The following is a 25,415-nucleotide window of genomic DNA, read 5'->3' on the forward strand; positions in this document are numbered from 1 at the left end:
ATTTTTTTTGGAGGGTAGCTGAAGGGGTGAAAATTACTGTGACTTCTAGCCAGACAACTTTGCCTTCGCCTTCCAGTGTAATTTTGTTTTAAAAGTTCCTATATTAAAGCAAAGGGTTTTCATAAAATACTACCATCTATGAAGAGTCTTTCTATTTCACAGTGGATGAAAGCATCTAACAATGATTATTATCCTTAATTTAAAAAAAAAAATCACTGTTGAAATGGCCTGAATGAAACATTAGCTGCTAAACAGACAGACATGGAGACTAGACTAGCAGCATTTACCAGCTGTGTGTAAGAGCTACATTGGACATAAAGGGATTTTGCGTTTTATTATGTGGGAGGGATGATGTCAGTTTGGTTGATTATGCCCCTTTCAAGCTGCTGTGATAATTACCTGCTTGTTACCAGAAGTGTCGAACCCATTTTCAGTTTTTGTTTGCTTTTGCTGTCATGCCCTAATTGCTACATAATTTTGTCCCTGCCAATTACTACCTTGCTGTTGGATTTTACATTGAAGAGGTTGCAAGAATTGATAGTCTTTGTTTTAGCCTTCATAGTTCAAACAGAATATTCTGTTGCCTATTTCCTGGAATACTTGTGTTACTTGGTGTCCAGTACTGCAAGGTGGCAAGTGTCCACAAATCCCATGTAAGCCAATGGGAGCTGGAAGCCCCTCAACAGTTTGACAGATCAAGCCCTTGATGATGAGAAGACTGATTATATGAGAAAACAAGAGATGTGGAACTCCGGTGTCTTCAGTTTTTGAGAAGTGCATGAAATATATGTAACATTCTGTGCGGGTATTGACACTTCTGTTAACCGCCTTACCCCCAATTATTTGAGTCAAATAAACTGCTTTACATGTAGATATGTTTTGTAAGTGCTGACTTTTATAGAGTTATTTGAATATTTAGTGCTAGATTTTAATATGTGATGTACCATCTATGCACCCTTCCCCTGGCCCAGTAGTCTTGTCCCCTACACAGAGAGCTGGGAGTGCGGTTGGTGTAGAAGTGCTATGTCAGATCTTTGCCAGCATGGTAGTCACTTGAGGGGCTTGGTTAAGATGGCTTTCTGGCCACTTTACATCACCTAAGTGGCACAAAGCATCCAGAGTGTAAGTGTTGCACAGGAACCTGTATAACTTAACCAAAAAAAAAAAAAAAAAAGGGCGGGGGGCAAGCAGAAATAAAGGTATAAATACCCAAGCAACTATCAGTCTAGAAACTTAAAAGTTTATGTTCAGGTTAAAATTGGTCTCATGATCACCACTCTTCTTCTGACAGCCCATTAAACGAGTTACCACATCAGTGAAAGAAGCTCTGACCAAATATTAAAACATTTTTCCAGCATGATAGTTTGCCTCTGGTGAGGTCTGGAAAGAAACAGATTAAATTTTTCTCTTTAATTTAAAAAAGCCTTTGCACCTCGATATTGCTCCACCACTCCATCTCTGTTGGTGACAGAAAAGTCACATAGCTCTCTTTAAAATAGAACAGTTATGCATGGCAATGAGTGGCTTATTTTGAAAAGGATTCTGAAATATTGTAGAATCTGGAGAGGAGGAATAAATTCAGCGTGCAGTATTAATCGTAAAAATGTAATTTGTTAGAAGAATTCAATTCCAAATCTTCAGGTGACGCTCACATATGAATCTTAAATGCTTTAGCACTCTTTTCCAGTGACTCAACTGAAGTTCTGCAATACTGAGGCATGGCCTACACTAGGAATTTAGATCGGTATAGCTACATCTCTTAGAGGTGTGAAAAATCCATCCCCCTGAAAGACATAGCTATACCGACTTAACCCCCGTTGTAGACAGCATTTCTTCCATTGACCTAGATACCTCCTTTTGGGGAGATGGGTTACCTTTGTCAATGGAAGAAGCCTTCCTATTACTTCTGAGAGAATTCTGCACCAAAAAATTAATTCTGTGCCAAAAAAAAATGATGTGCACAATATTTTAAAATTCTACTAATTTTATTTGTCAATAACTAAATGTGGCTCCAGCATGGCAGTGGAGAGCACTGGTTGCACCGAGGTGAGAGATCACTGTGAAGCCCCCACTTTCCCCAGTATAAGGACTTGGCAGCGAGGCCACACCTGACACAGTGCAAGGGCCAGGCCTGCCCCAGAAACACTCTGGGGCCCTGACCTTCTGCATCAGGTGTGGGTGGGCAAGCTCAGCCCAGCAGGATCCAGGTGTGGGGGGATCCAGGTGTGGGGTGAGAGGTTTCTGTGTTGGGCAGTCTGAGTGTAGGCAGCTCATTTGGAGATCTGGCTGCACAGAGGCTTGTTGCGGGATTCCGGGTACAAGGGCAATGGAACTCTGCAGGGGATCCAGGTGAAGGTGGTGGGGGCTCAGCAGGGGTGGTCTGGGTATGGGGAGATGGGGCTTGGCAGGGGTGTCTGGAGAGTTCAATGGAGGGTCTGGGTGCGGGGCTTGATGAGGTGGGGGTCCAGGTGCAGCTGGTTGGGGTTCAGTGGGGTGGGGGTCAGGGTGTGTGTGGCTCTGGGGTTGGCAGCTTGTCTGGGTGAGGGCCCCAGCTGCTGCTGACGGGACGTCACATACCCCTTGTGATTCCCCCACCCCTCAGGCCCACATTCCCCTCCCCCTGCTCTATTCTACACCCCTTCCTTGCCCACTGCTTCTTCCCACCCCTTTTCCCTCATTTCCCCCTTTCTCCCTCCCCCCCCCCCCGCTGTCTCACGGCAGGCACTCACTGTTGCACAGAAAACAGGAAGGCTTCCAGCACATAGAAGGGGAGCACAGCTGGCAGTAAGACCCAGGAGGCCGCATTCTGCTGCAGAGTAAGCAGAGCAACTCTCCCTCCCCCTCCAGGCTTCCCTTTGCTTCCTTACCATTTTTGCAGGGAAGCACAGAAATTTTGTGTGGGCTGGGGGAGCATTTCTGCAGGGGCGTAGTCCTGCAGAACTCCCCCAGGTGTATCCTGTTGGCATAGGTAGTGTCCAACCTTAAAATGCTGCTGTAGCATTTTAAGTGTAGACATATCCTAAATTACAATTTAGACTTCTGGGAGAATTCTGCGCATGTGCAGAATTTATGTTCCCTGCAAATTTTGTTGCTTTGCCACAGAAAAATGACTTTCTGATGGAGAAGCAAAGGGAAGCTACAAGAGCGGTCATGTAACCCTCCTCAGCAGTATATTTTGGGTGCTCAGGGCAGCTGGCAGAGAGGTGAATCACTGGGGCAGAAAGAGGGACTGGGGAAGACCCAGCTGGTGGCTCCTACCCTGCACTGGGCTCAGCTGCTAGTCCCAGCTGGGCTGGGGAGAATGGGACATCCTCTTCATCTGCATAGCATCCAGGGCCAGGTCAGACCCATCCCCAGATTTCTCCCTGGGCTGCAGGAAGCTTTTCAAACTCCTCCCCCGCCCCAATCCTGCTTCCTGCACCCATCGCTCCTCAGCTTCAGGGGGAGGGATCCCTGTATAGGGAGCTGCTCCCCCATCTGCCCAACCCCTGTGCATCCAGACCTCCTCCTACTCAAATCCTCCTGCCAAGCCTAACCCCTGCCCCCGCAATCAGAACCTGCCCACCCCACCGAGCCCCAACCAGCTGCACCTGGATCCCCACCCCACTGAGCCCCACTCCCCTGCATCCGAAACCCCCACTGAGACCCCCCGCTCCGCTGAGCTCTATCCCCCTCACACCCGAAACCCCCACTGAGACCCCCCGCTCCGCTGAGCTCTATCCCCCTCACACCCAGACCCGCTGAGCCCCCAACACCTGCAGGGTCCCATTACTGTTGCACCCAGAGTCCCCCAACAAGCCCCTGTGCATCCAGATCCCCTCTGCACCTGGATCCCCTACTGAGCCGCCTGCACCCAGATTGCCTCACACAAAACCCTCTCAATCCATACCTGGATTCCCCCACACTAAACCCCGAGCCGTCCACACTTGGATCCTTCCTTCCCACACCTGGTGCACCTGGCATGGAGGGGCAAGGCCCTGGGGTGTTTCTGTGGCAAGCCTGTCCCGTAGACTGCATCGGGGTTGGGTGCAGCCTCACCGCTGAGTCTGTGTCCTGGTAGGGGAGCTGCAGAGTGATCTCCCACCTCCGTGCAGCCAGTGGCCTGTGCTCCCCAGTGCCATGCTGGAGCCTCCACATTTATTTGACAAATAAAATTTTGAAGAATTGTGCAGAATTTTAAAATATTGTGGGCAGAGTTTTTAATTTGGGGGGGGAATTTTTAAAATATTTTGGCGCAAAATGCTCTCAGGAGTATATATATTTGTAATTTACAAGGAGAATCCATAATCAGTTAAAATGAGGATTTTTGTTTAAGGGAATCTGTCTTAGATTCAGTTGAATCAGAATGAAGTTGCAAAGTGTGGATAGCAGTAAATACAGTATTCAAGTGTGCCTTTAGATGGTTTTTAAGAAATTTGACATGGGGATACCAAGTCGTCGTCATCCTGGATGGCCTCTATTGTAGTGGCTGCTGTAAAAAATATATGCTGAATATTGAGCCCTGCCATGTGACAGTTTATAATCTTCACCCATATCACATGACTTGGGTCAAGAAATAGATCATTCTCTTGCCAGGAGTAGCATGTGTCACACCCTTATTACAGCTGCCAGAGAATGTGAAGGGAAGAGATGATGAAACAAGGGCACCAAATGCTGGTACCACATATTTATCAATTCCCTTATTTTCCTTGGTTTTTAGTTGTCTCTTTAGGGATATTTCCAAGAAATAAAGGAAAGTAATAACACTTTATTTGAGATTAATGTAGTACATTCAATCCATATATTTGGGGGGAAGTAGGATGATAGGGAGAAGAAAGAAAACACCATGAGATATTTTGGCATACCACAGCCTATAAAAGGGAGAAAATTTATAATTTTCCCATTGACAGCAATATGTCAGTTTTCAAAATAGGAGAGGGATAACTTAACAATCCTCTGAACACAGGCTCAGAAGATCTTTATAACAGCTATTAACAGTATTAAAATATCAGTAATTTCCAGAAGGCTCAATGATGTCAAGTCTCTGAAGGTCAGAAACATCCTCTTCAGGGACAGGACAGAGTGATGGGAAGCAAAACTTTGAAATAGCCAAGTCCATAAGGATCACTCATTTATGTATACTTGCTAAAATTATGAAACACGTTTAAGGACGTATTAGTTCTGATTATATATGATCATGTTTTGGAGATAGTATTATGCTATTTTGATTTTTATTGTACCACTAGTGCTTCAGAAGTTTACTTACCAGGCTATAGGAACAGGTGATGTCATGCAACTTTTCAGATGATCATTTTCGTTTTTGAAAAACAAATTGAGAGAAACTGCTGATACTGTATTTTTATTGGTTAATTTATGCTTGTGTTGATGTTCCTTAGTCATTCTCATCTTTCTTTTTAAGTGCACTTTAGTTTTTTGGGCTTTTCCCAACACTTTGAGTAGGTATTAATGAATTATTAACCAGTTTGTGTTCCTTCTGTTTTTGTCCCTTCAGTTCCTTAACCAGGTCTAACAGTTTCAATTAAAAGAAATATAGTTCTTGCATAAATTCATATTAAAGAAATAATTTATTATTTGCAATATACAGAAATGCATTCCATAAGGGGTGTAGGTGGGACTGAGTGGAATGATAACATGATACAGTATTACAACTTTCACCTCTATAGGTTGTAAATCTGAATCCAGTTCAGACTGATAATGATAGAAAGTAGTTACCATCTGAGAGCTACTTGGCTTATGTAATAAATGAAGGGTGGTGGGGGGGGAACCCCTTTTTATGAACACCCAGCCAGCCAGTTAGCTGTAAAATCCCTCTTGGTGTCTGTTCTCTGCTTGCTTTACCTGTAAAGGGTTACCAAGCCCACAGGCAAAATAAAAGGAGTGGGCATCTGACCAAAAGAGCCAATGGGAACGTAGAACTTTTTAAAATTGGGAAAGAAACTTTCCCTTTGTCTGTAGTTCTCTGGGCTGCAGGGACATGGAGCAGCAATGCTATAAGCAGAAATGCTGTGTAAGGTTTGAACCAGATATGAAAAAGTATCTTCCATACTTAGAAAAAATAATTTGGATAGGGAATATTTAGTTAGATGCTGTCAGGTTTATTTCTTATTTTGGCTTGTGGATCTCCTCTGTGCTAAGCCCTGATGCTTTTGTTTGCTTGTAACCTTTAAGCTGAACCCCCAAGAAAGCTAGTTTGGGTGCTTGATTTTTGGAATTGCTCTTTTCAAAATCTAGCAAAAGCCGAAGTTCCGATGTATATTCTTTCCTTTTGTTTTTATTAAAATTTACCCTTTTTAAGAACAGGATTGGATTTTTGGTGTCCTAAGAAGTTTGTGCATATGTTATTTAATTAGCTGGTGGCCACAGCTAATTTCCTTTGTTTTCTTTCTCAGCTCTTCCCCGGAGGGGGGTGAAAGGGCTCACAGGGAGGAATTCCCAAGTACTCCTTCCTGGGTTCAAAGGGGTGGGGGTTTGCATTTGGGTGGTGGCAGTGTTTACCCAGCTAAGGTCAGAGAAAAGCTGTAACCTTGGGAGTTTAATACAAGCCTGGAGGGGGCAAGTATTAATTTTTAAAATCTTTGCGGGCCCCCACCTTCTGCACTTGGAGTGACAGAGTGGGGCTTCAGCCTTGACAGTTTATATGCAATGAGTTGGTCTTGGTCCAGTTACTATTAGGAGAGGTTTTCCCATAGCAGAAAACCATATATGATTAGACACAAGGTGACATCTTTGGTGGTAGTCTCAACAAATAAGCTAACCATTGAATGGGCATGGAGACTGAACCTGATCTCTCATGTCTAGAGGTGGCCCTTCAGTTTAGCATTAGACATTTTACTGGGAATTAGTGGGAAAGATGGATTGATATTGCCAGTTCTGTGCTCTTTTTATATCTGTTCATCACCTTTCATCAGCACAGATATGAAAATGAAGGGTAGACATACTTCTCCAACCTTTTCAAGTAATCCTCTCACGGGATGCTTCTAAGAGATTAAGAGATTTCTCTTGAGCTAGGAGTAATAAAATAGATCCCTCAACGGTATCAGGAAAAAGGGATTTTGCATTTCGTTACTTTTATAATTTTCAAGGGAAAAAAGACACTATATTGGTTCCTGGGTCTAAACAAATATATTTGAACTTTCAAATACAATGTGGTGACCTGTGCCTCAATATTTCCTATGTAGTTAGAGGCAGATTCATTCATGGTTCTCAGTCTAAAGGATGAATACTTTCATGTCAGCTGATCAAATAGCTACATGGAACACTTAGTGTTTCTGTGAGCAACAATCATTATTGATATGAAATCCTTCCCTTTGGTCTTTTTTTTCAGCACCAAAGATTTGAAATTTTTTTTTGGCCATTCTGGTAATCTCCAATATCAAAAGAATTATGGGTATCTGTATCTTGAATACTGGTTGATATGGGCCCAGTCTTGTTAAGGTACACATTTGTCCATGTATCTCTCTTGACCCAGTCGTTGGGACTTAGCATCAGTAAAGACAAGCTGGTGTTCATATGAATCTTATCTTTTACAGGCACAGTTCTAGACTCCAAGTTAGCAATTGCCTACCTTCCTTAAGGAAGAGCTGAGAAAATACAGGAGGCAGTCAACTTGGCCAGACCCCAGCTTCATCACACAATATAGCTTGCCTCAGGCTTCTGGATCTAATGGCTTACTGCACTTATGTCATTCCATTTGCAAAAATCAAGTTGGGACTATTAGAACTATGTCTGGGACAAGTAATTTTTCAACAATGAGATGACATTGCTCCCATAGTGATTATGCCTCCTTGATTTGGGTCGACAGTTTTGGAGAATGCCTGCAGGCAGTACATCCTATTTGCCTTTTCCCAATCTCTCATTGAAGGTAATTGTGTTGGACACCTCTGGCAAGGTTGGGGAGCACATTTAGAACAGTTGATTGCAAGAAACAGAGGCTCGGGGAAGCCAGCGTTCAGATAAGAAAACTAAAAATGAGTACTGTAATTCGTAAATTAAATCGTAATTAGAACAAGGAAAAACAGATCCTGCCGGACAACACCATAGTGATATCATGGGGGAGCTCACTCAAAACTTCTGTGTCAAGAGATGATTCTTCTCCAGGAGTAGTGCATTCATCATCAAATGTTCCTTGTGACAGTTCACCTTTCTGGGAAAGACCATTTTCTAGCACATAACCTAAGATGCAGATACAGCATTCAGTATAAGCAATATCTGAAAGACTCACTACTAGCTTTGATAATTTAGAGGTGAAGGAAATCTCTGGTAGGACCTCATTGATACAAAGGAGTACAGAAGGTATTGGAACAAGAGTCAAGTCTTTGTGATCAATGACATCCTCCTTGAATAGAGGCAAGGTTCCTTTATGCTTTCTCTTGAATTTTACTAATCCCAGGGGTTATATTTATAATGTTATGTATTTAATGTCGTCTGTGTGCTCAGCACCATAAAAAACAAACATGTAAGCCATTCAGGGCAGAAAATGTTTGCAGTTTATGCCCCTTATGGAGGAGGGAATAATGCAGTGTTTTCAAAATATTTTTTGTTTAAATGTGACCTGCAAAGGTGTGTGTGTGTGTGTGTGTGCGCACGCAGTTTTTTTTTTAATGAGCTTGTGCCCTTTTTTGCATCTTTATGACAGGGTTACTGGCCTCATGGATTGGGGGTGGGGAGGAGCAGTAGACTAGACAAATCTTGATATTAGGCTTTTGTCACAGTCCCACATGACATTCTCATAATCAAACTAGGGAAGTGTGGTCTAGATGCAGTGACTACAAGGTGGGTGCACAAATGGTTAAAAGACTGAATTGAAAAAGTAGTTATTAATGGCTTGCTGTCAAACTGAGAAGATGTATTTAGTGAAGTTCCACTTGGTCAGATCTGGGTCCAGTACTTGTCGATATTTTCATTAATGACTTGGTTAATGGAGTGGAGAATATGCTTATAGAACTTGCAGAATAACACCAAACTGGGAGGGGTTGCAAGCACTTTGGAGGACAAGATTAGAATTCAAAATGACTTTTGCAAATTGTAGAATTAGTCTGAAATCAACAAGATGAAATTTAATTAAGACAAGTGCGAAGTACTTCACTTAGGAAGGAAAAAAATCAAATGCTTAGCTACAAAATGGCGAACAAACTGAATGAGTCAACAATGTGATGCAGTTATGAAAAAGGCTAATATTCTGGGGTGTAAGACATAGGAGGTAATTGTCCTGTTCTACTCAACACTGGTGAGGCCTCCGCTTGAGTACTGTGTCCAGTTCTGGGTGCCATATTTTAGGAAATAAGTGGACAAATTGGAGAGAAACAAAAATGATAAAAAGGTTTAGAAAGGAAAAGCTGTGAGGAAAGCTTTAAAAAACTGGGCATGTTTTGTCTTGACAAAAGAAGATTGAGAGGGGATCTGATAACAGTCCTCAAATATATTAAGGGCTGTTACAGAGAGGACAGTGATCAGTTGTTGTCCATGTCCACTGAAGATTGAGCCCATTATTCTTTATCCAATCTTCAGCAAGGGAGATCTAGGTTAGCTATTAGGAAAAACTTACAAACTATAAGAGTAGTTATGCTCTGGAATGGGCTTCCTAGGGAAGTTGTGGACTCCCCATCACTAGAGGATTTTAAGACAGGTTGGACAAATACCTGTTATGGAGGTCTAGGTTTACTTGGACCTGCCACACAGGAGGCTGGAGTTGATAGCTTCTTGAGGTCCCTTCCAGACCTACATTTATATGATTCTATATTTTATAAAGAAACCATAAAAGGAGGGTGTGTGACCATTTTTTTTCTGCTTGTTTTTAACTTTGACATATCAAGGATGTAATGTCTGCTCCTCCCTGGTTTTACTGGAGGACTAATGGGAGGCTATTAACCTATATGGTCAGGGATGCAACCTCATGCTCTCTGTCCCCCTAACCTTTGACTGCCAGAAGCTGTGAGTGAATGACAGGGGATGGATCACTGCATGATTGCTTGTTCTATTTATTCCCTCTTAAGCACCTGGCATTGGCCACTGTTGGAAGACAGGATACTGGGCTAGATGGACCATTGGTCTGACGGAGTATGGTCGTTCTTATGAGGTGTATATAGGATATTTATTGTGATCTCTTAACACCTTAATTGAAGATGTGAGCATGAGATATGGCAGGACATCAACATGCCTTCTGACCTGGCCCCATGGGCAGGGCGCTATGAGGAATGCAGCTTCTTTCTCATCCCTATCTGCAGCTGCGGTGCTTCTGCCCCGGGATTGGCTGCTCTCTGTTCTGGCACCACAGTGGTCTCTAGTGGGTAAAAGGAGTAACTACAGCACCTTTCTGGCTGAATGTATTTTTTGCTGACAAAAATAAATTCTGCGTGGCACATTAATTCTGCATGTGCGCAGTGGCACAGAATTCCCCCAGGAGTAGATGATATTACTAGTTAATCTGCCAGAAGGGAATCTGTTCAAGCAGTACTCAAAGAAATTGGTTATTAGGATTTTCTAGATGATTACCTGCACAAATTCATACTCCCACCTTTCTTTCTGAGGATGAGTTAAAAGTGGCAGGGTAGATTGAGTTAAATCAAAGTGATTTAAATAACTGATTTTAATCACAATTTAAATCAGCAAGCAGGAAACCTAGATTTAAATAATTGGCTTGCATTTGTACTTTATAGTTATATTTCTAATGAAAGGTTGATTCTCATTGGTTGTTGGTCACTAACACATGTTGATTTGCACCTAAATGTATCCTTTTCACAAAATTTGGTACTTCTGTTTTCTAACCAGGAAGATACACTATATCTAGTGACCATTATTTAAGCAATTATGTAACTTAACATACAAATATTCAGAATCTTGATTTTTTTGCCTGTTTTTATGTTAAAAATTGTGATTGATGCATTTATTACTTACTAGAGGACTAATTTGTTACTCACAATTTGTGTCCAGCTGGATTTGGATGGAAATTGGAATTCAATTAAAAATGCACAAAAGCAGCATTTAAAAATTGTGGGGTTTTTTTGTAATTAGTTTCAATAAAACTACCTTAAGTGTGCTGGATACCTAAGGAAAAAACGTTGATCAAAACATGTTTTGTTAGGGCTGTCAAGTGATGAAAAAAATTAATCATGATTAATCACGCGATTAAATAATAAATATTAACCTTTAAATATTTTTGGATGTTTTCTACATTTATAAATATATTGATTTCAATTACAACACAGGATACAAAGTGTACAGTGCTCACTTTATATTTTTGATTACAAATATTTGCACTGTAAAAAACAAAATAGTATTTTTCAATTCCCCCATTACTATTACAGTAGTGCAATCTCTTTAACATGGAAGTTGAATTTACAAATGTAGAATTATGTACAAATAAATGCATTCAAAAAGAAAACAGTGTAAAACTTTTGCACCTACAAGTCCCTGAGTCCTTTTGCATTTAAAACTAATTAATTAAAGGAAGTATTATTAGTAGTTAGAGAATTGAACAGATTGTTTTCCTCTTCTAATCTATGAATAAAAAGTAGGTGTGAGAGGATGGGATCTACTAGTTGTAAAATTTTGAATGACATGATGACCAAAAACAATTTGTCCTGCTTTATTTGTTCACAGTTGGTTTCTTAACTTTGCATCATTGAGCTCAACTAATTGAATAAGCAGAAATTAAGAAAACATTCTTGCTTTACTTGTAGAAGAGGCTTCTGCCATCAAAATCTGGTTTTCCCGTACTCACAATAGCTACAAGCAGGGGTTGTTCCAACATAGCTGTGGCACCGGGGTTGTGCTGATGTATGTAGTCCCTGTAGGGTAGGCATGGCCTTAACGTGAAAACTCATCCCCTTATAAAGGTCCAGTGCCAAGGTTGCTACTTAGGGGCTAAGTGTAAGTTGTGATCAGCATCTTGTGTACAATTCTCTGCTGTCAGATGAATTTCAATATCTCTGAAAAAGAAATGGAATATTTAGAGAAATGGCAGCAATAGATGCATTTAGAGTATAAAGTCTTCTGTAACATCTGGTGGGGAGTGTTTGGCATGGCCCAGAGGATCCTTGGTTATCCATTTCATTCCCTGTAGCTCCTGGCTTTGTCTACTACTGTAAGTGAAATAGTGAGTTTTGCTGATTTCTTCAGCTTTTCAGCATCTTTAATTTAAAGTGTTGTTAGAGTACTTTTTTATTTTTCTGTAGTTCATGCACTGAAAGTAGAGTTGATCAATTTGATTCCTATTTTGATTGTTACACTGAAAATTTCAAATTTAGATGGGGGAAAAGGTAATTTGAGGAGAAAATTTTCTCTGTTATTTACAGAGCCAGAGAGAAAGTGTTAAATCTTTGACTAGTGTTTACATCAAAGAAAATATTGTTGTAGAAAAAAATTGAGATCCTTTGGAACCTAAGGCTAATATTAGAATGCAAGGAATTCTTGCATCAGTTAATTAAGTACCTTTGAGTCAATCTACACTTTTGTGTTTAGATTGCGTTTTTCATGAGAAATATCACCCTTCAAAAATCTAAATCTTCTTATGGTCACTACTAAAACTCCTTCTGTAGTTTTTAGATCTAATTCTATTTAAGAATATTGATTGTAACTTAAAGTCCCTATGGAACTGTGAAAATGCTCACTCTCTTTACAAATATAGAGGAAATATTCAGTATTGTAATAATATGGTTACAACATATCCAGACACATCTAGGAATAAACATGTAAAAATGGAAAAATTAAGTGTGCATGTTGAAATCCTATCAGTGGGTTATATTGATACTATTTGATATTTTTCCCGTTTTTATGATGAAACTAGGGAGTTTTTGAATTGACAAATTTAAGAAAGATGATGTTCAAGACATCTGATTATTTAAAATTGTAATGGGACATGGAGGATTTTAAACTGATTAAACACTATGTGAATATGAGTAGAATTACTACAGTTCATTTTATTTTATTATTTTGTCAATTGATATTTTATGTGCCAGAATACAACTTGTTTATTAAATGAAATTTTTCTTTGGTTTCTTTGCATTAAATCAGGGATCGGCAACCTTTGGCACGCGGCTCGCCAGGGTAAGCACCTTGGTGGCCCTGGCCGGTTTGTTTACCTGCCGCGTCAGCAGTTTCGGCCAATTGCCGCTCCCACTGGCTGCGGTTCGCCGCTCCAGGCCAATGGGGGCTGCGGGAAGCGGCGGCCAGTACATCCCTTGTCCCACGCTGCCTCCCGCAGCCCCCATTGGCCTGGAGCGGCGAACCACAGCCAGTGGGAGCTGCAGTCGGCCGAAACTGCTGACGCAGCAGGTAAACAAACTGGCCAGGCCCGCCAAGGTGCTTACCCTGGTGAGCCGCGTGCCAAAGGTTGCCAATCCCTCCATTAAATCCTCAATGTGTTTGGAGCACTTCTTGGTTAATGAATTATATTTTTTGTGAATATATCTGTTCTTTTAAACATGAATGGTATGATATACAATCCCCACCCCTCCCCCCCAGCTTTGTGGAAAAAAGATCAATGGGAATCTCATCACAAAAAACTTGACAATAGTGAGTCCGCTGGTGTACCGAGACCACTGTCTATAATGCTAATGAATATTGTCTGTGTATATTCATCAGTTGTTTGTGGTCTTACACTTCAGCGGCTACAGTAGCACAGCTATCGTGTTGTTGTAGCGCTGTAGTGTAGACTCTTCCTACATTGATGGAAGAGTTTTTCCCATCCACATAGATAACCTTGCTACCGCCTCTTGGAGAGGTGGATTAACAGAAGAATTCTGCCATCCATCCAATAATGTCTACAGTGGGAGGTAGGTTGCCTTAACTACATTATACAAGCTGCAAAATTTTTCACAGTCCTGAGTGGTGTAGTGAGGTCAGCCTAATATTTAGGTGTAGATCAGGCCCCAGATTGTAAGCTCCATGGGCAGGGTTCATCTTTTTCTTTTTTGTTTGTACAGTGCCTAGCACCATGGGGGCCTTGTCCATGCCTAGGTCTCCTATGTGCTACAGTAATACAAATAACAGTAAGAGTCTTTTTGTGGTGGTGATGGGGAGGTTGAGGTAGGGAGTGCTGGAGGGCTGGCATCCCTACTGAAGCAGAGTTAAGGTTGTGAAGTGTTGTCTGAGGTCTGGTCTACACTACAAAGTTAGGTTGATGTAAGCTGCCTTGCATTGACCTAGTTGTGCATGCATCTACACTTAAATTTATCTCCTACCAATGTAAGTACCTTGTTACAGTGATCTAGTAACATCATTTCTCCAAGTAGCATTGAGCCATGATTGATGAACTGATGTCCATGGAGCACAAGTGTAGACACTGCATTACTTATGTTGACCCTAATAGTCCTCCAGCAGCTGTCCCACAATGCCTGACACTGACTGCTCTGGTCACAGTTGTGAACTCTTCTGCCCAGGGATCACGGAAACCAAAAGGCCCCTGCCCCTTTAAAGCCCTGCAGATTTTGAAATGCCTTTTCCTGATTGTCCAGCTTGGCAAGCACACCTGGCAACTCTCCATTGTTATGTGCAGCTGCCCATCTGATCATGCCAGCTACGTGCTCCTGATATGCTGCATTGGAGAAAACAGGAGATATTGGGTCTCCTGGTCCTGTGGGGAGAAGAGGCTGTGCAAGCATAGCTACGGACCAGGTATAGAAACATGTACATCTACAAGCAGATTGAACGGGGGATGCAGGTGAACGGATACAACAGGGATCAGCAGCAGTGCTGCTTGAAAGTGAAGGAACTGCTTCAGACATATTAGAAGGCCAGGGAGGCAAACAGTTGATCTGGTGCCCAGCCACAGACCTGCCACTTTTACAAAGAGCTGCATGCCATTCTTGGTGAAGACTCCACCACCACCCCTCACACCGCCATGAATACATCCAAGGAGACCGAACCATAGGCCCTTGGCACGAACAGCCAGGAGAAGTGGAGGAAGAAGAGAAGCAGGATGAAGGACAGGTGATCGGGGGGTGTCCAGCTATGTCTCGAGCCAGGACCTGTTGAAGATTTCACTCAGTCCAGTCTGTTGAGCATGGGCAAGCTTGATGCTGGGGAAGGAACCCGGGGTAAGTGTGTAATTGTATTTCCCATTACAATGGTGGTGCCCCCAACTTAACAGGACACCGCTAGCAACTTTTCATTAATTTACTTGTACTAGAAGAGGTAGCGGTATAACAAAGAGATGTAGCATTGTTATCTGTTTTCATTCCCTCTTGGAGTTAGGTAAGGGAGGACATGTGGAGCACTTTGTTTATAAACACAGGGAAGTACCTTGAATTCCCCTGAGAGATCTCAATGAAGCTTTCATAGAGGCACTCTGCAATCCTCTCTCAAAGGTTTCTAGGGATGGCAGCCCTATTTCTTCCTCTGTGGTAGGACATTTTCCCATGCCAGTCAGCGATAACTTTGGCAGGCACCATTGCAGTAAACAGGCTATCCGCATACGGGCTTGGGCGGCATCGGGATACCAGCAGTAGCTGTGCTCTCTGTGCCTTTGTTACCCTCAGGAGTGAGATATCCGCTAAAATTTCCACTGTTTGTGGAAAATGGTGCCGGAATTCGGTGCTTTTGCCCTATACTCATAGTTTCACGCAACCGAGAAATTCTCTATTCATTTCCCTCATCTCTGCAGGCCATACTCACTGCGGCTGGAGCTCTGAGTGGTGCCATGCACACGCACTCTAAAGCAGACATGTCAATAAACATGTCTTGTTTAAAACTTCAGGGGAGCAAGGGAAGGGAGTTCTGAATTTTAACTTTCACTTTTGGTTGTGACTATATTGACAATGGTACCTCTTTGTTTTATTTGCAGCTGCTGCTGTTGTGGACTTGCGGTGCTCCCCCTCCACACCTGTGGAACACCGAAGCCAGATGAGGAGGAGGAGGAGAAAGAAGAGGACTTGGGATGATATGCTCTGTGGGATACTGCAAGCCAGTGCTGCAGCAGACAGTGAGCAGATGGGTTGGTGGATGAACATTGCAGACCGCTTGGAGAAGAAAAGAGGGACAGGAGAAAGGCCCATGAGTCCCAGCAGAAGAAAGAAGAGGGAGATGCATCAGGACATAATGGGGCTTCTCTGGAAGCAGACACAGATGCTTCAGGCTCTTGTGGACCTACAGGTTCAACAGTCCCGGGCTCACCTCCCTTTGCAGTCCACAGAGAACTCTATTACAGCACCGCCCTGCATCCCCCCTCAACATGCCATGTGGCATCAGGAGCTACATCCCTACCCGTACCACCCCGCCCAAGGAGACATTAAGGACAACCACAGCTTCACATACACTGACCTGTGGGGGGGCATGGTGGCTGTATGTGGTGGTAAAAAATGAACATGAATGTTTTTCCCCTTGTTAAGATCAGTTCTATTAATTTATTAAGTTTTTAATGTATTTGATTTTTAATTGCATGAATTTCTCTTTGAACTGGTTTTGTTACTGAATAAAATCATATTATTTGGAAAATAATTTCTTTATTTGCTCACAAAAAATGCTGCAGAGTGCCTAGTATTTCTGAAAGGACCCACTTACGTGTTACTGTACAGTGTGACAAACACAGTGTAATAATCATAAATGTACAGCAAGCACTGCAAAATTAATAGGTGCATTGATGGTGCACATCTATGAATATAACACTTTAAGCACCACACAGTTCTTAACAGGCCACAAAACAGCAGGTAGAATAAATGTTTAAAATTAAATATACACAAGTTAAGAGGGAAGGTACTGTACATCTGGGGTCAGGCTTGAGTTATGAGGGATTACAGGTATCGGTTGCAAGGATGAAGAGATACATATATACCACATAACCAGCAAGACCCAGATTGGGGTCCAAGAGTTTTTAAAGTGTCAGTGGATAAGTGGGCTCGGGTATGCCTGTGGCTCACTGTTAAAGTGCTCTTTCAAAACCTTCCTGAGCTCTTCTAATAGCTCTTATGTCTGGCTGTTCAAACTCATCAGACAGCTGCTCCACCTCTTCCCTCCACCCTTGCAGCAACTTTTTCCTCTTTGCTTCACAGATATTATGCAGGAGGCAGCTATAACCATTAGGATATGTTTTTCACTGAGATCCAATCCTGTGAGTAAACAATGCCAGCATCCCTTAAATCTACCAAAAATGCATTCAACTGTCATTCTGCACTTGCTTAATTGCTAGTTGAATCTTTCCTTGGTGCTGTCAAGGTAACTGGTGTACAGCTTTACAAGTCAGGGGAGCAAAGGGGTAAGCTGGGTCCCCCAGGATCTCTACTGGCATTTCAACGTCACCAATGATAATCCGCTAGTTGGGAAAGAAAGTAACTGCTTGTAGCTTTCTGAACAGTCCTGTGTTCTTAAAGATGCGAGCACCATGCTCCTTTCCTGATCAGCCAGCGTTGATGTCAGTGAAGTGTCCCCAGTGATCCACCAATGCTTGCATAACCATAGAAAAGTTGCCCTTTCTGTTGATTTGCTCTGAGGCAAAGTGGTCTGGTGTCTGAATATGGGTATGCGTTTGGGAATCCCTTTGCTGCATTTACATTCACTATGTCCTGTGCTCTGCTAAGAGTCACAGTCCTGTGTAACAGCAGACGATTAATGGGCCTACACACTTGGATGACAACAGCCTCCGCAGTGTATTTTCCAACTCCAAACTGACTTCCACTGACTGGTATTGCAAGCTTCCACAGTGCAATTGCCACTCGCTACTCCACTGTCAGTGCAGCTCTCAGTTTGGTGTGCCTGTACTGAAGGGCTGAGGAGAACTCAACACATGGATCCAGGAATGTGGCCTTGTGCATCGAAAGGTTTTTCAGTCACCCCTCATCATCCCAAGCCTTTATTATAATGCAATCCCACCAGTCAATGCTTGTTTCTCCAGAAGCAGTGCTCCATCATCTGCAGCTGCTTTGTGAACAACAGCAACCTATGTGCCACAGCAATCTGCCATCCAAGAAATAGTCACTTTCTTTTGTGATTCGGTTCTTCTCACAGCTCAGCAAATACTGGAGGATTGTGTGTCCTGTGCTTGCAAAACTTACGACACTAGTGCAGAGCTGTGCAGGCTCCATGCTTCTGTCAGAGACGCTGGACAGTGAGGATGGCCATGGTGGCTTGTGGGATTTTCGAAAAATTCATGAAAATTATGGGATGGAGATGACATTATGGGATGGAGACAGTTGCATGCTGGGAAGTTGACCCCTTGCTCCCAGTCACCCCTGCATGACTCATTTCTGCCCCACCATGCGTTTTCAAAACTTCCCAAAAGAGACTGCGCTGGACATTGGTGGGTTGCATGCTGGGATACCTACCCATGGTGCACTGCAGTGTGCACTGACACAAGCACTCCTGATGAGTACCCACAGTGCTGGTGCAAGGAGCCAAGTGTGAGCGCACACAAGCGATATACTAATTGGCAGCTTTATGCTGACATGTGCTTGGATCAAAGATTGTAGTGTACACATGGTCTGAATTGCTCTCCTGGTGTGTGTGTCCTTGTAGCTGCATGAATAGATTAATTATAGTTGTAGGCGTGGTAACTTTTAATTTCCTTGCTTTTTTGAGTTTTTCGTTAAGGGTCCGATTCTGTCACGGATTCCGTGACTTCAACTGACCTTCGTGACATTTTCGGCTTCAACCCTCCCCACCCCCAAAGTCCTTCCTCGCAAGTAAAAGTCAAGGACAGGTCACCTGATCCGTGAGTTTTTGGTTATTGCCTGCAACCTGTCAGTGACTTACTAAAAATACTCATGACAAAATCTTAGCCTTATTTATTATTTATGACCAATCATAACTCATATGCAGCATAGTGTTTTTGTGTATAATTAGTCATGTTTTCATGGTTTTGGTTCTATTTAATTCCCCCTAAACTGGTATTGTTTCCAGTTCAGATAGGCCTGAACTAGAACCTTGTTTTAAAACCCCTAAATTAGGGGGAAGTTGAGATCCAACCTATGCAGCTTTGTTCCATCTCTAGTTCCTGTGTGACAGCGTTTTAAGGATAGGCCCTATTGTTGATAATAGATTTAAAGTATATTAAAATATTTTTGTACACTCTATAAAAGAAAAGCTAGGTACAGGCACCTGTTTAGGAGAATATGTATGCTGGGAATTCACTTAGCAACCCTTTTATTCATTTTTGGGCTGGAGGGTTGAGCGTTAAAGTTCCACATCAGCATGAAGGTCTTAAGCCCGGTGCTGATAATGCAGTGATTTATTTGAAGACACTGAATTATTAGAAATGCAGTTACTCAGACAATGTTAACCAAGTTTTTTTTCTTTCTGACTCTGATGGTTATCCTCGTAATTAAAAATCACATGGCTAATTTTCAGAAAGAGTAGCTGATAACCCCAATATTTGGATTCAGGTTTTTTTTTTTTAATTATCTGCAAAGCTTTGCATGAGCTGTTGCTGAATTCAGAATGAAAGAGACTCTACAAAACCCGTTTTAGTTCTGGTTATGTCAGTAATTTTAAGGAACTAGAAACAAATTCACTGAGCAGTGTAAAATACCATGTACTTTCAAAGCGCTTATTATCTATTATGCATTTCTTAATGTTCTGGAGTGGTGCATGAAGTCCTGAAATATTAACTTTATTAAAAGTATAACTGAATAATCAAAAGGGAAACTTACAGTAATAGGTTCAGTACTTGAGTGGATGTTCTGCTAACCAATCAAACACTTGTGTGACAAGATAAACCTTGTATGAAAATTACTTAATGAAAAGTAAACATCAATTTTAGACTTTTAACCATTGAGTTGTCTATGTCTATGTAGATGTTACTTTGGGGATTTTCTCTTGTATCTTCTTTGAAACACTAAATTATTGTTGCAAGTTTTTATTTGTGTGGGGTTTTTTTAGTTCTTTCTTTAGAACCTGGCATAGAATGAATATATGGAGATATACCTATATCCTAGAACTGGAAGGGACCTTGAAAGGTCATTGTGTCCAGCCCCCTGCCTTCATTAGCAGGACCAAGTACTGATTTTTGCCCCAGATCCCTACGTGGCTCCCTCAAGGATTGAACTCACAACCCTGGGTTTAGCAGGCCAATGCTCAAACTACTGAGCTATCCCTCTCCCATAGACATTTTATATTTCTTTAGATTATAATACAGGATTATAAAATCTCTAATGATAGTGTTAAGTGCTGAAACCAAACTAAAGTAAGATACCAATATACCCTGACTCTTCATTTCACTTTTTTTTTTCTTCACCCTAATGGATTTATTTTAAACCTGAGCCCTGTTTGGAAGGCCTTTTGTAGTGTATGTGCAGAGGGGAGAACTGCATGAAAACACCAGATGTGGGTACGTTTTCCACTGAAAAGAAGCAATTATGTTTAATTAGTCCAAACCTGTGATTTTGCTAATGTTAATAAGTGGCTAAGATGTGGTGACAGGGTTTAAAAAGTGAACACTGCTGCAGAAATAAAGCCTTTAAAAATGTATAGGATATGTTTTTATGTTTTGTATATCATGTAATACCTATAACATAAAATTCACAATTTTATATACCTTGTGAAATAAACACAAGGCATATTTGCAACTAGCCAGTGAGCTATTCTATACAAAGTGGTGTTGTGGAGACTAGTTATGTGGGGAGAAATTTTTTGAACTAATTGTTTATTTTGAAAAGCTGGAAAAAACTGTTTTCTTTTGCTGCCTGGAGCTGTGACTTAAGTTGTATTATTGCTAGGAGGTAGGTAGAAAAGTAATTAGGGTAGTAGTTAGAGATATTACCATTGTTATGTGGTTGCTTTTGAGTACCCTTTTAGCATTTCTGTTTTCTACATCACATCTAGTGATTTCAGCTATAAACACATCACGTTATGTCTATGTGAAATGCCTTTAGCTTGTTTGTTGAATGTGAGCATGGGGAGTGCAAAGTGTCTAAATTATGTAGATGGTAAAGAACTGCAAAGAAGGTAACATTAAAACACATGTTTTTGTTCTTCTCCACACTTCTTTAATATTCTAATGATTGAGTCCATTAATCAACAGTTCACTTGTTCAGATTTTTTTTCTTTTGTGGGCGGGGGGAGGAGGGGAAATAGGGTGGGACAATGCTGGCAAATGTGTTCTATCCAGATAACTATGCTTCTTCCCTGCTCTGCTGCATGGAAGGGATTAAATCCACTTAGGGTATTTCTAGTAGAAGGCATCTTTCAGTCTCAAGAGACCATGGGTATGCACCCCTGAAAGGTAAAGAATTTACTCAGTTTGGTTTTATGGCAGCCGCAAATGTAGCTGAAGAGACCTGCTCGAGAGAGACAATCTCTGCCTCATCTGTCACATTTAAAGGTGATGTTTTGACCCTTTGGGCTCTGCCTTCTGCGAGCTCTTTTCTCCTCTGCTAAGCTGGACTGCTTCCTCTCGTAACTCCTGAGACCTTTTTTAAGCTCTTATTTCCAAAGGATGCAGTGTGATCTTCCCATCTGACCACATCCATGTCCATTTCTTTGAGGTCTCACTTGCACGCTACCTTGAAACGCAATTTTGGCATCCTTGGGTCTTTTTCCAGATGCCAGTTCCCCAGAAAGGATGTCCTTTGGGATGCACCCATCATTCATTCAGCACATGTGCCCATGCCAGCGGAGGTGTCTCTGTTGGAGTGTTCGCATGTTGGGTATTGCTCGCCTGTTTGAGCACCTCAGTATTGGTGACTCTGTCCCTCCAGGAGATTCCAAAAATTCGACGAAGGCGACGCATATGAAAGCTGTTGAGCCTCATTTCCTGATGAGAATATGAGGTTCATGTCTCGCTCCCATACAAAAGTGTGCTGATAACACATGATGATGCACACAGATCTTTGTGTGTTCTGTCAGTTTGTTGTTTTGCCATATGCTCTTGTTCAGTCTAGACATTGTTGTGGTGGCTTTTCCAATGCAGATGTTGAGTTTTGTTTCAAGTGAAAGGTTGACTGCGATAGTGGACCCCAGTTACATGAACTCGTTCAGCACTTCAGGTTCATAGTTGTTGGTCTTGATGGAGGGTGCTTCCTCAACTCCTTGGCACATTGTTAGTCTTTTTTAGGCTTATGGTAAGCCCAAAGTCTTGGCAGGCTTTGGAAAAACTGTCCATTAACCTTTGAAGATAAGCTTCTGTGTGGGTTGTTACTGCTGCATCATCAGCAAAGAGGAGATGTTGGATAAGGGCCTCCAGAGTTTTGGTTTTATGTCTGAGTCTTGCAAGATTGAACAGCTTTCTAACAGATCTTGTGTGCAAGTAGATCCCCCTCAGCTGAGGAACCAAAAGCTTGTTTCAGTAGCAGGGAGAAGAAGATCCCAAACAGAGCTGGGGCAAGTACACAACCTTGCTTAACTCTGCTATGAATCTGGAAAGCCTCAGACACCTAGCCGTGGTATTGGACTGTGCTGTACATGTTTTCATGGAAGGATCGAATCATGCTTAAGAGCTTGGGAGGGGCATCTAATCTTTTCTAGAAGCGTGAATAGTCCACTTCTACTGACAAAGTCAAAAGCCTTTGTGAGATCGATGAAGGCTATGTACAGGGACTTTTTTGTTCTCTACATTTCTTTTGTAGTTGTCTCAGCGAGAAGATTATGTTGATAGTAGACCTTTCAGCTCTGAAGCCGTGCTGTGATTCAGGATAGATTCTATCTGCAAGGGTCTGAAGTCTATTCAGGACAACTCACGCAAAGGCTTTTCCCATAATACTAAGAAGGGAAATATCACAATAGTTGTTAAGTCGCTCCTGTCACCCTCGGATTTATAGAGTGATAATGTCGGCATCTCTCATTTCTTGTGGTACTTTTGCCTTCTTTCCAGCACAGGCAGAGCAACTCATGAAGATATTGCAGTAGAACAGGTCTTCTGCATTTTATGACCTTGGTTGGTATGCAGTCTTTTCTGGGGGCCTTTCCATTGGGGAGGCCATCTATGGCAAGGCAAAGCTCCTCGACAGTTGGTGTGTCTACACTGCAATTAAAAACCCTCAGCTGGCCCATACCAGCTGACTTGGGCTCAGGCTGTGGGGCTGTTTAATTGCAATATAGACATTCGGGCTCAGGCTGAACTCTGGGACCTTGCAGGATCCTAGAGCCTAAGCTCCAGCCAGAGCTGGAATGTCTACACTGCAGTTAATCAGACCAGCAGCCTGAGTCCTAAGAGCCCGAGTCAGCTGGCCTGGGTCAGCCATGAGGTTTTAATTGTAGACATACCTTTAGAAAACTGTAATGGAGACCTGCAGAAGGCTGAGGGGCAAATGGCTAAAGAGGATGCTGTTTTCTCTCTACTCCCACAAGGCTATTTTTCTTCCGCCACTAAATATTCATGTCATCTTTGGGCCACGTGGAAAAACTGGCCGGGGGCAAGAAGAGAAGCTGCATTCAGCTGTATTCCAGGGTTGCCATCTGTTTAGTTCAGGGCAGGGCTGAAAAATTGTGATCCTTTAAAGATATCAAAAGGACCCTAATTTGGAAAAGTTACTTCCCCTCTTCCCTCTTTAAAGTAACACAATTAATTCCGGTTAATGTTGTTGATGGAGTTGGTAGTTTTTGTCAGATTTAGAGTTTAAGTATGTTATGCAGCAGGTGTGTAGATGAGAAATGTGTCAACAGTTGTAGCCTTAATACCTTATTGGGAGGGGAATACATCTTGTTTATTTTTCGTTTTAAAAAAAAATCTGCAAAATCATTTTAAATAACATGAAAGTGGTGAACAAAACCTCCATTCTGTAGACAGCTGTCCAAAGATAATCTAAATTTGGGACCAATAATTTGAGGAGGAGAAAAAATCCAAAGATGCGCCATACAGATGGAGAGCCCATAAAAACAACCTTCTTTTCCCCTATGCCTTTATCAAATATCTATATTTATGTCAATAGCTTCTCAGGGAATGCAATTACTGACCCAATCCAGTTTCACAGACCTGCTGCTTCCTGGGAGGTTAATTTGTACAGTCCTTTGGGTGCTATTATCATAATAGCTAACATTTTGGGTAATAAGGGTGACTTGTTTATTTTTTATATTTTATTAAAGTAGTGGTTCTGCCATGTGTGCATTTTGGACTGCCCCCTTCCTATTGTGACCCAAACAAAAACAAAAGCCAAGAAACTCAAAAGTAAAGACTGCTTTTTTAACTCCTTTGCTTTTCATTGTGTCTGGCACAGCAATATTGCATCCCCTGCGTGGGAATGAAAGGTGCTGTGGATTTCAGACTGTTTTGATTTCCATTTTAATCCCTCTAATCCTCCACATGGCCAACACTGTTCTAATGTGACCAGAGAGATCTTACTATGAGACATTTACTGCTCTGGTATGGAATGCTCTGCTTCAGCAGTACACTCAACAGAGCATGGACCAAACTAATTCTGTTCAAATTCTGCACCTATTGTCTTAGTTCCTGAGCATCTGAGGTGGTGCAGGATGGAACGTTTCCTTTGGACTGCTGCTCAGTTGGTCTAGTACAGAGAAATTATTTTAATGCAATTCTTTTGTATTTAATAGAGCTGTGTGGAGACGGGTAAGTCCTTTTCAGGAAGGATTTCAATACTGAGAAATTTGGTTTCATTCCAATTTGGAATGAAAACTAAAAATTTCAAAATTCTCTGTGAAATGGACAGCCCTGGGTTCCCTGGCATAGGGGACAGTCTGCCTAATGGGATGCCCTAGAGCTGCGAGCCCTGGAAGCTGTGGGGTCCCTGACTTTGGGGGTAGCCTGCCTGCTGGGAAGTCTTGGCAGCCTCACAATGCAGGAGCCCAGCACATGAGCTGCTGAAGAGCCTGGGATCTGGGGCTCCTAGGGCTTACAGGCTCTTGGCTTCCCACCAAGCTGGCTCCTGAGGAGCCAGGCAGGAAAAGTGGCAGGAAACCAGATGGGTTCCCAGTGAAAAACGTCCTGCTTTTTGTCAGCCCTTTTTCCAAAATCAGACAGTCTCCATGGAACATTTCAATTTCAAACTGGCATTTTCTGTCAGATAAAATATTGTTGCGTCTGAGAATTTCTGACCCGCTCCAGTATTTAATTTTAAAAGTAATTTGTCAACTAACATCATTTTTAGCGCTGTTGTTCCACCAGCAAAATTCCTTTTTTGTTTTTGTTTTTTTTGTTCAGTTTGTTTTTTCCAATGATATGGTTATATTCTCTGGAATTTATTTTCTGGCCTGCTTTATATGGATATATATCTGTGTATAGTGTGTAAGATTTGTTAATGCACAAGTTTTGGACCAAATTCTAAAGTAAGATCCTTGTAATTAATGAAAAATGTGAAGCTCTTACAAAACACTTGTTGTCATGCCAGTGGCCTACTGTCTGTTCAAAAGAGGTGAATTACTGAATGATTCTGTTAATAGTAATTGCAAAATCTTATGGTCTGGCAGCTGATTATAAAGGGGTACCATGTTAACCTTTAGTGGTATAATACTCTTGTTCAACAGCACAAAAAAGTGTAGGTAGGACTGTCATCTAATTTCATAAATAATTGCTGAACTTAAATTCCAGATAAGTT

At 41.9% G+C, this 25,415-nt stretch overlaps 1 protein-coding gene across 1 annotated transcript in view; it reads left to right on the top strand.

Annotated features, from left to right (window-relative positions):
- KMT2C (lysine methyltransferase 2C) overlaps positions 1-25,415 on the top strand; it is a 313,192-nt gene that overhangs the window by 48,517 nt on the left and 239,260 nt on the right. The gene's annotated exons all lie outside the window — the stretch shown is intronic.

Source organism: Mauremys mutica, chromosome 2 (assembly GCF_020497125.1).
Source record: "Mauremys mutica isolate MM-2020 ecotype Southern chromosome 2, ASM2049712v1, whole genome shotgun sequence".
Lineage (NCBI taxonomy): Eukaryota > Metazoa > Chordata > Testudines > Geoemydidae > Mauremys > Mauremys mutica.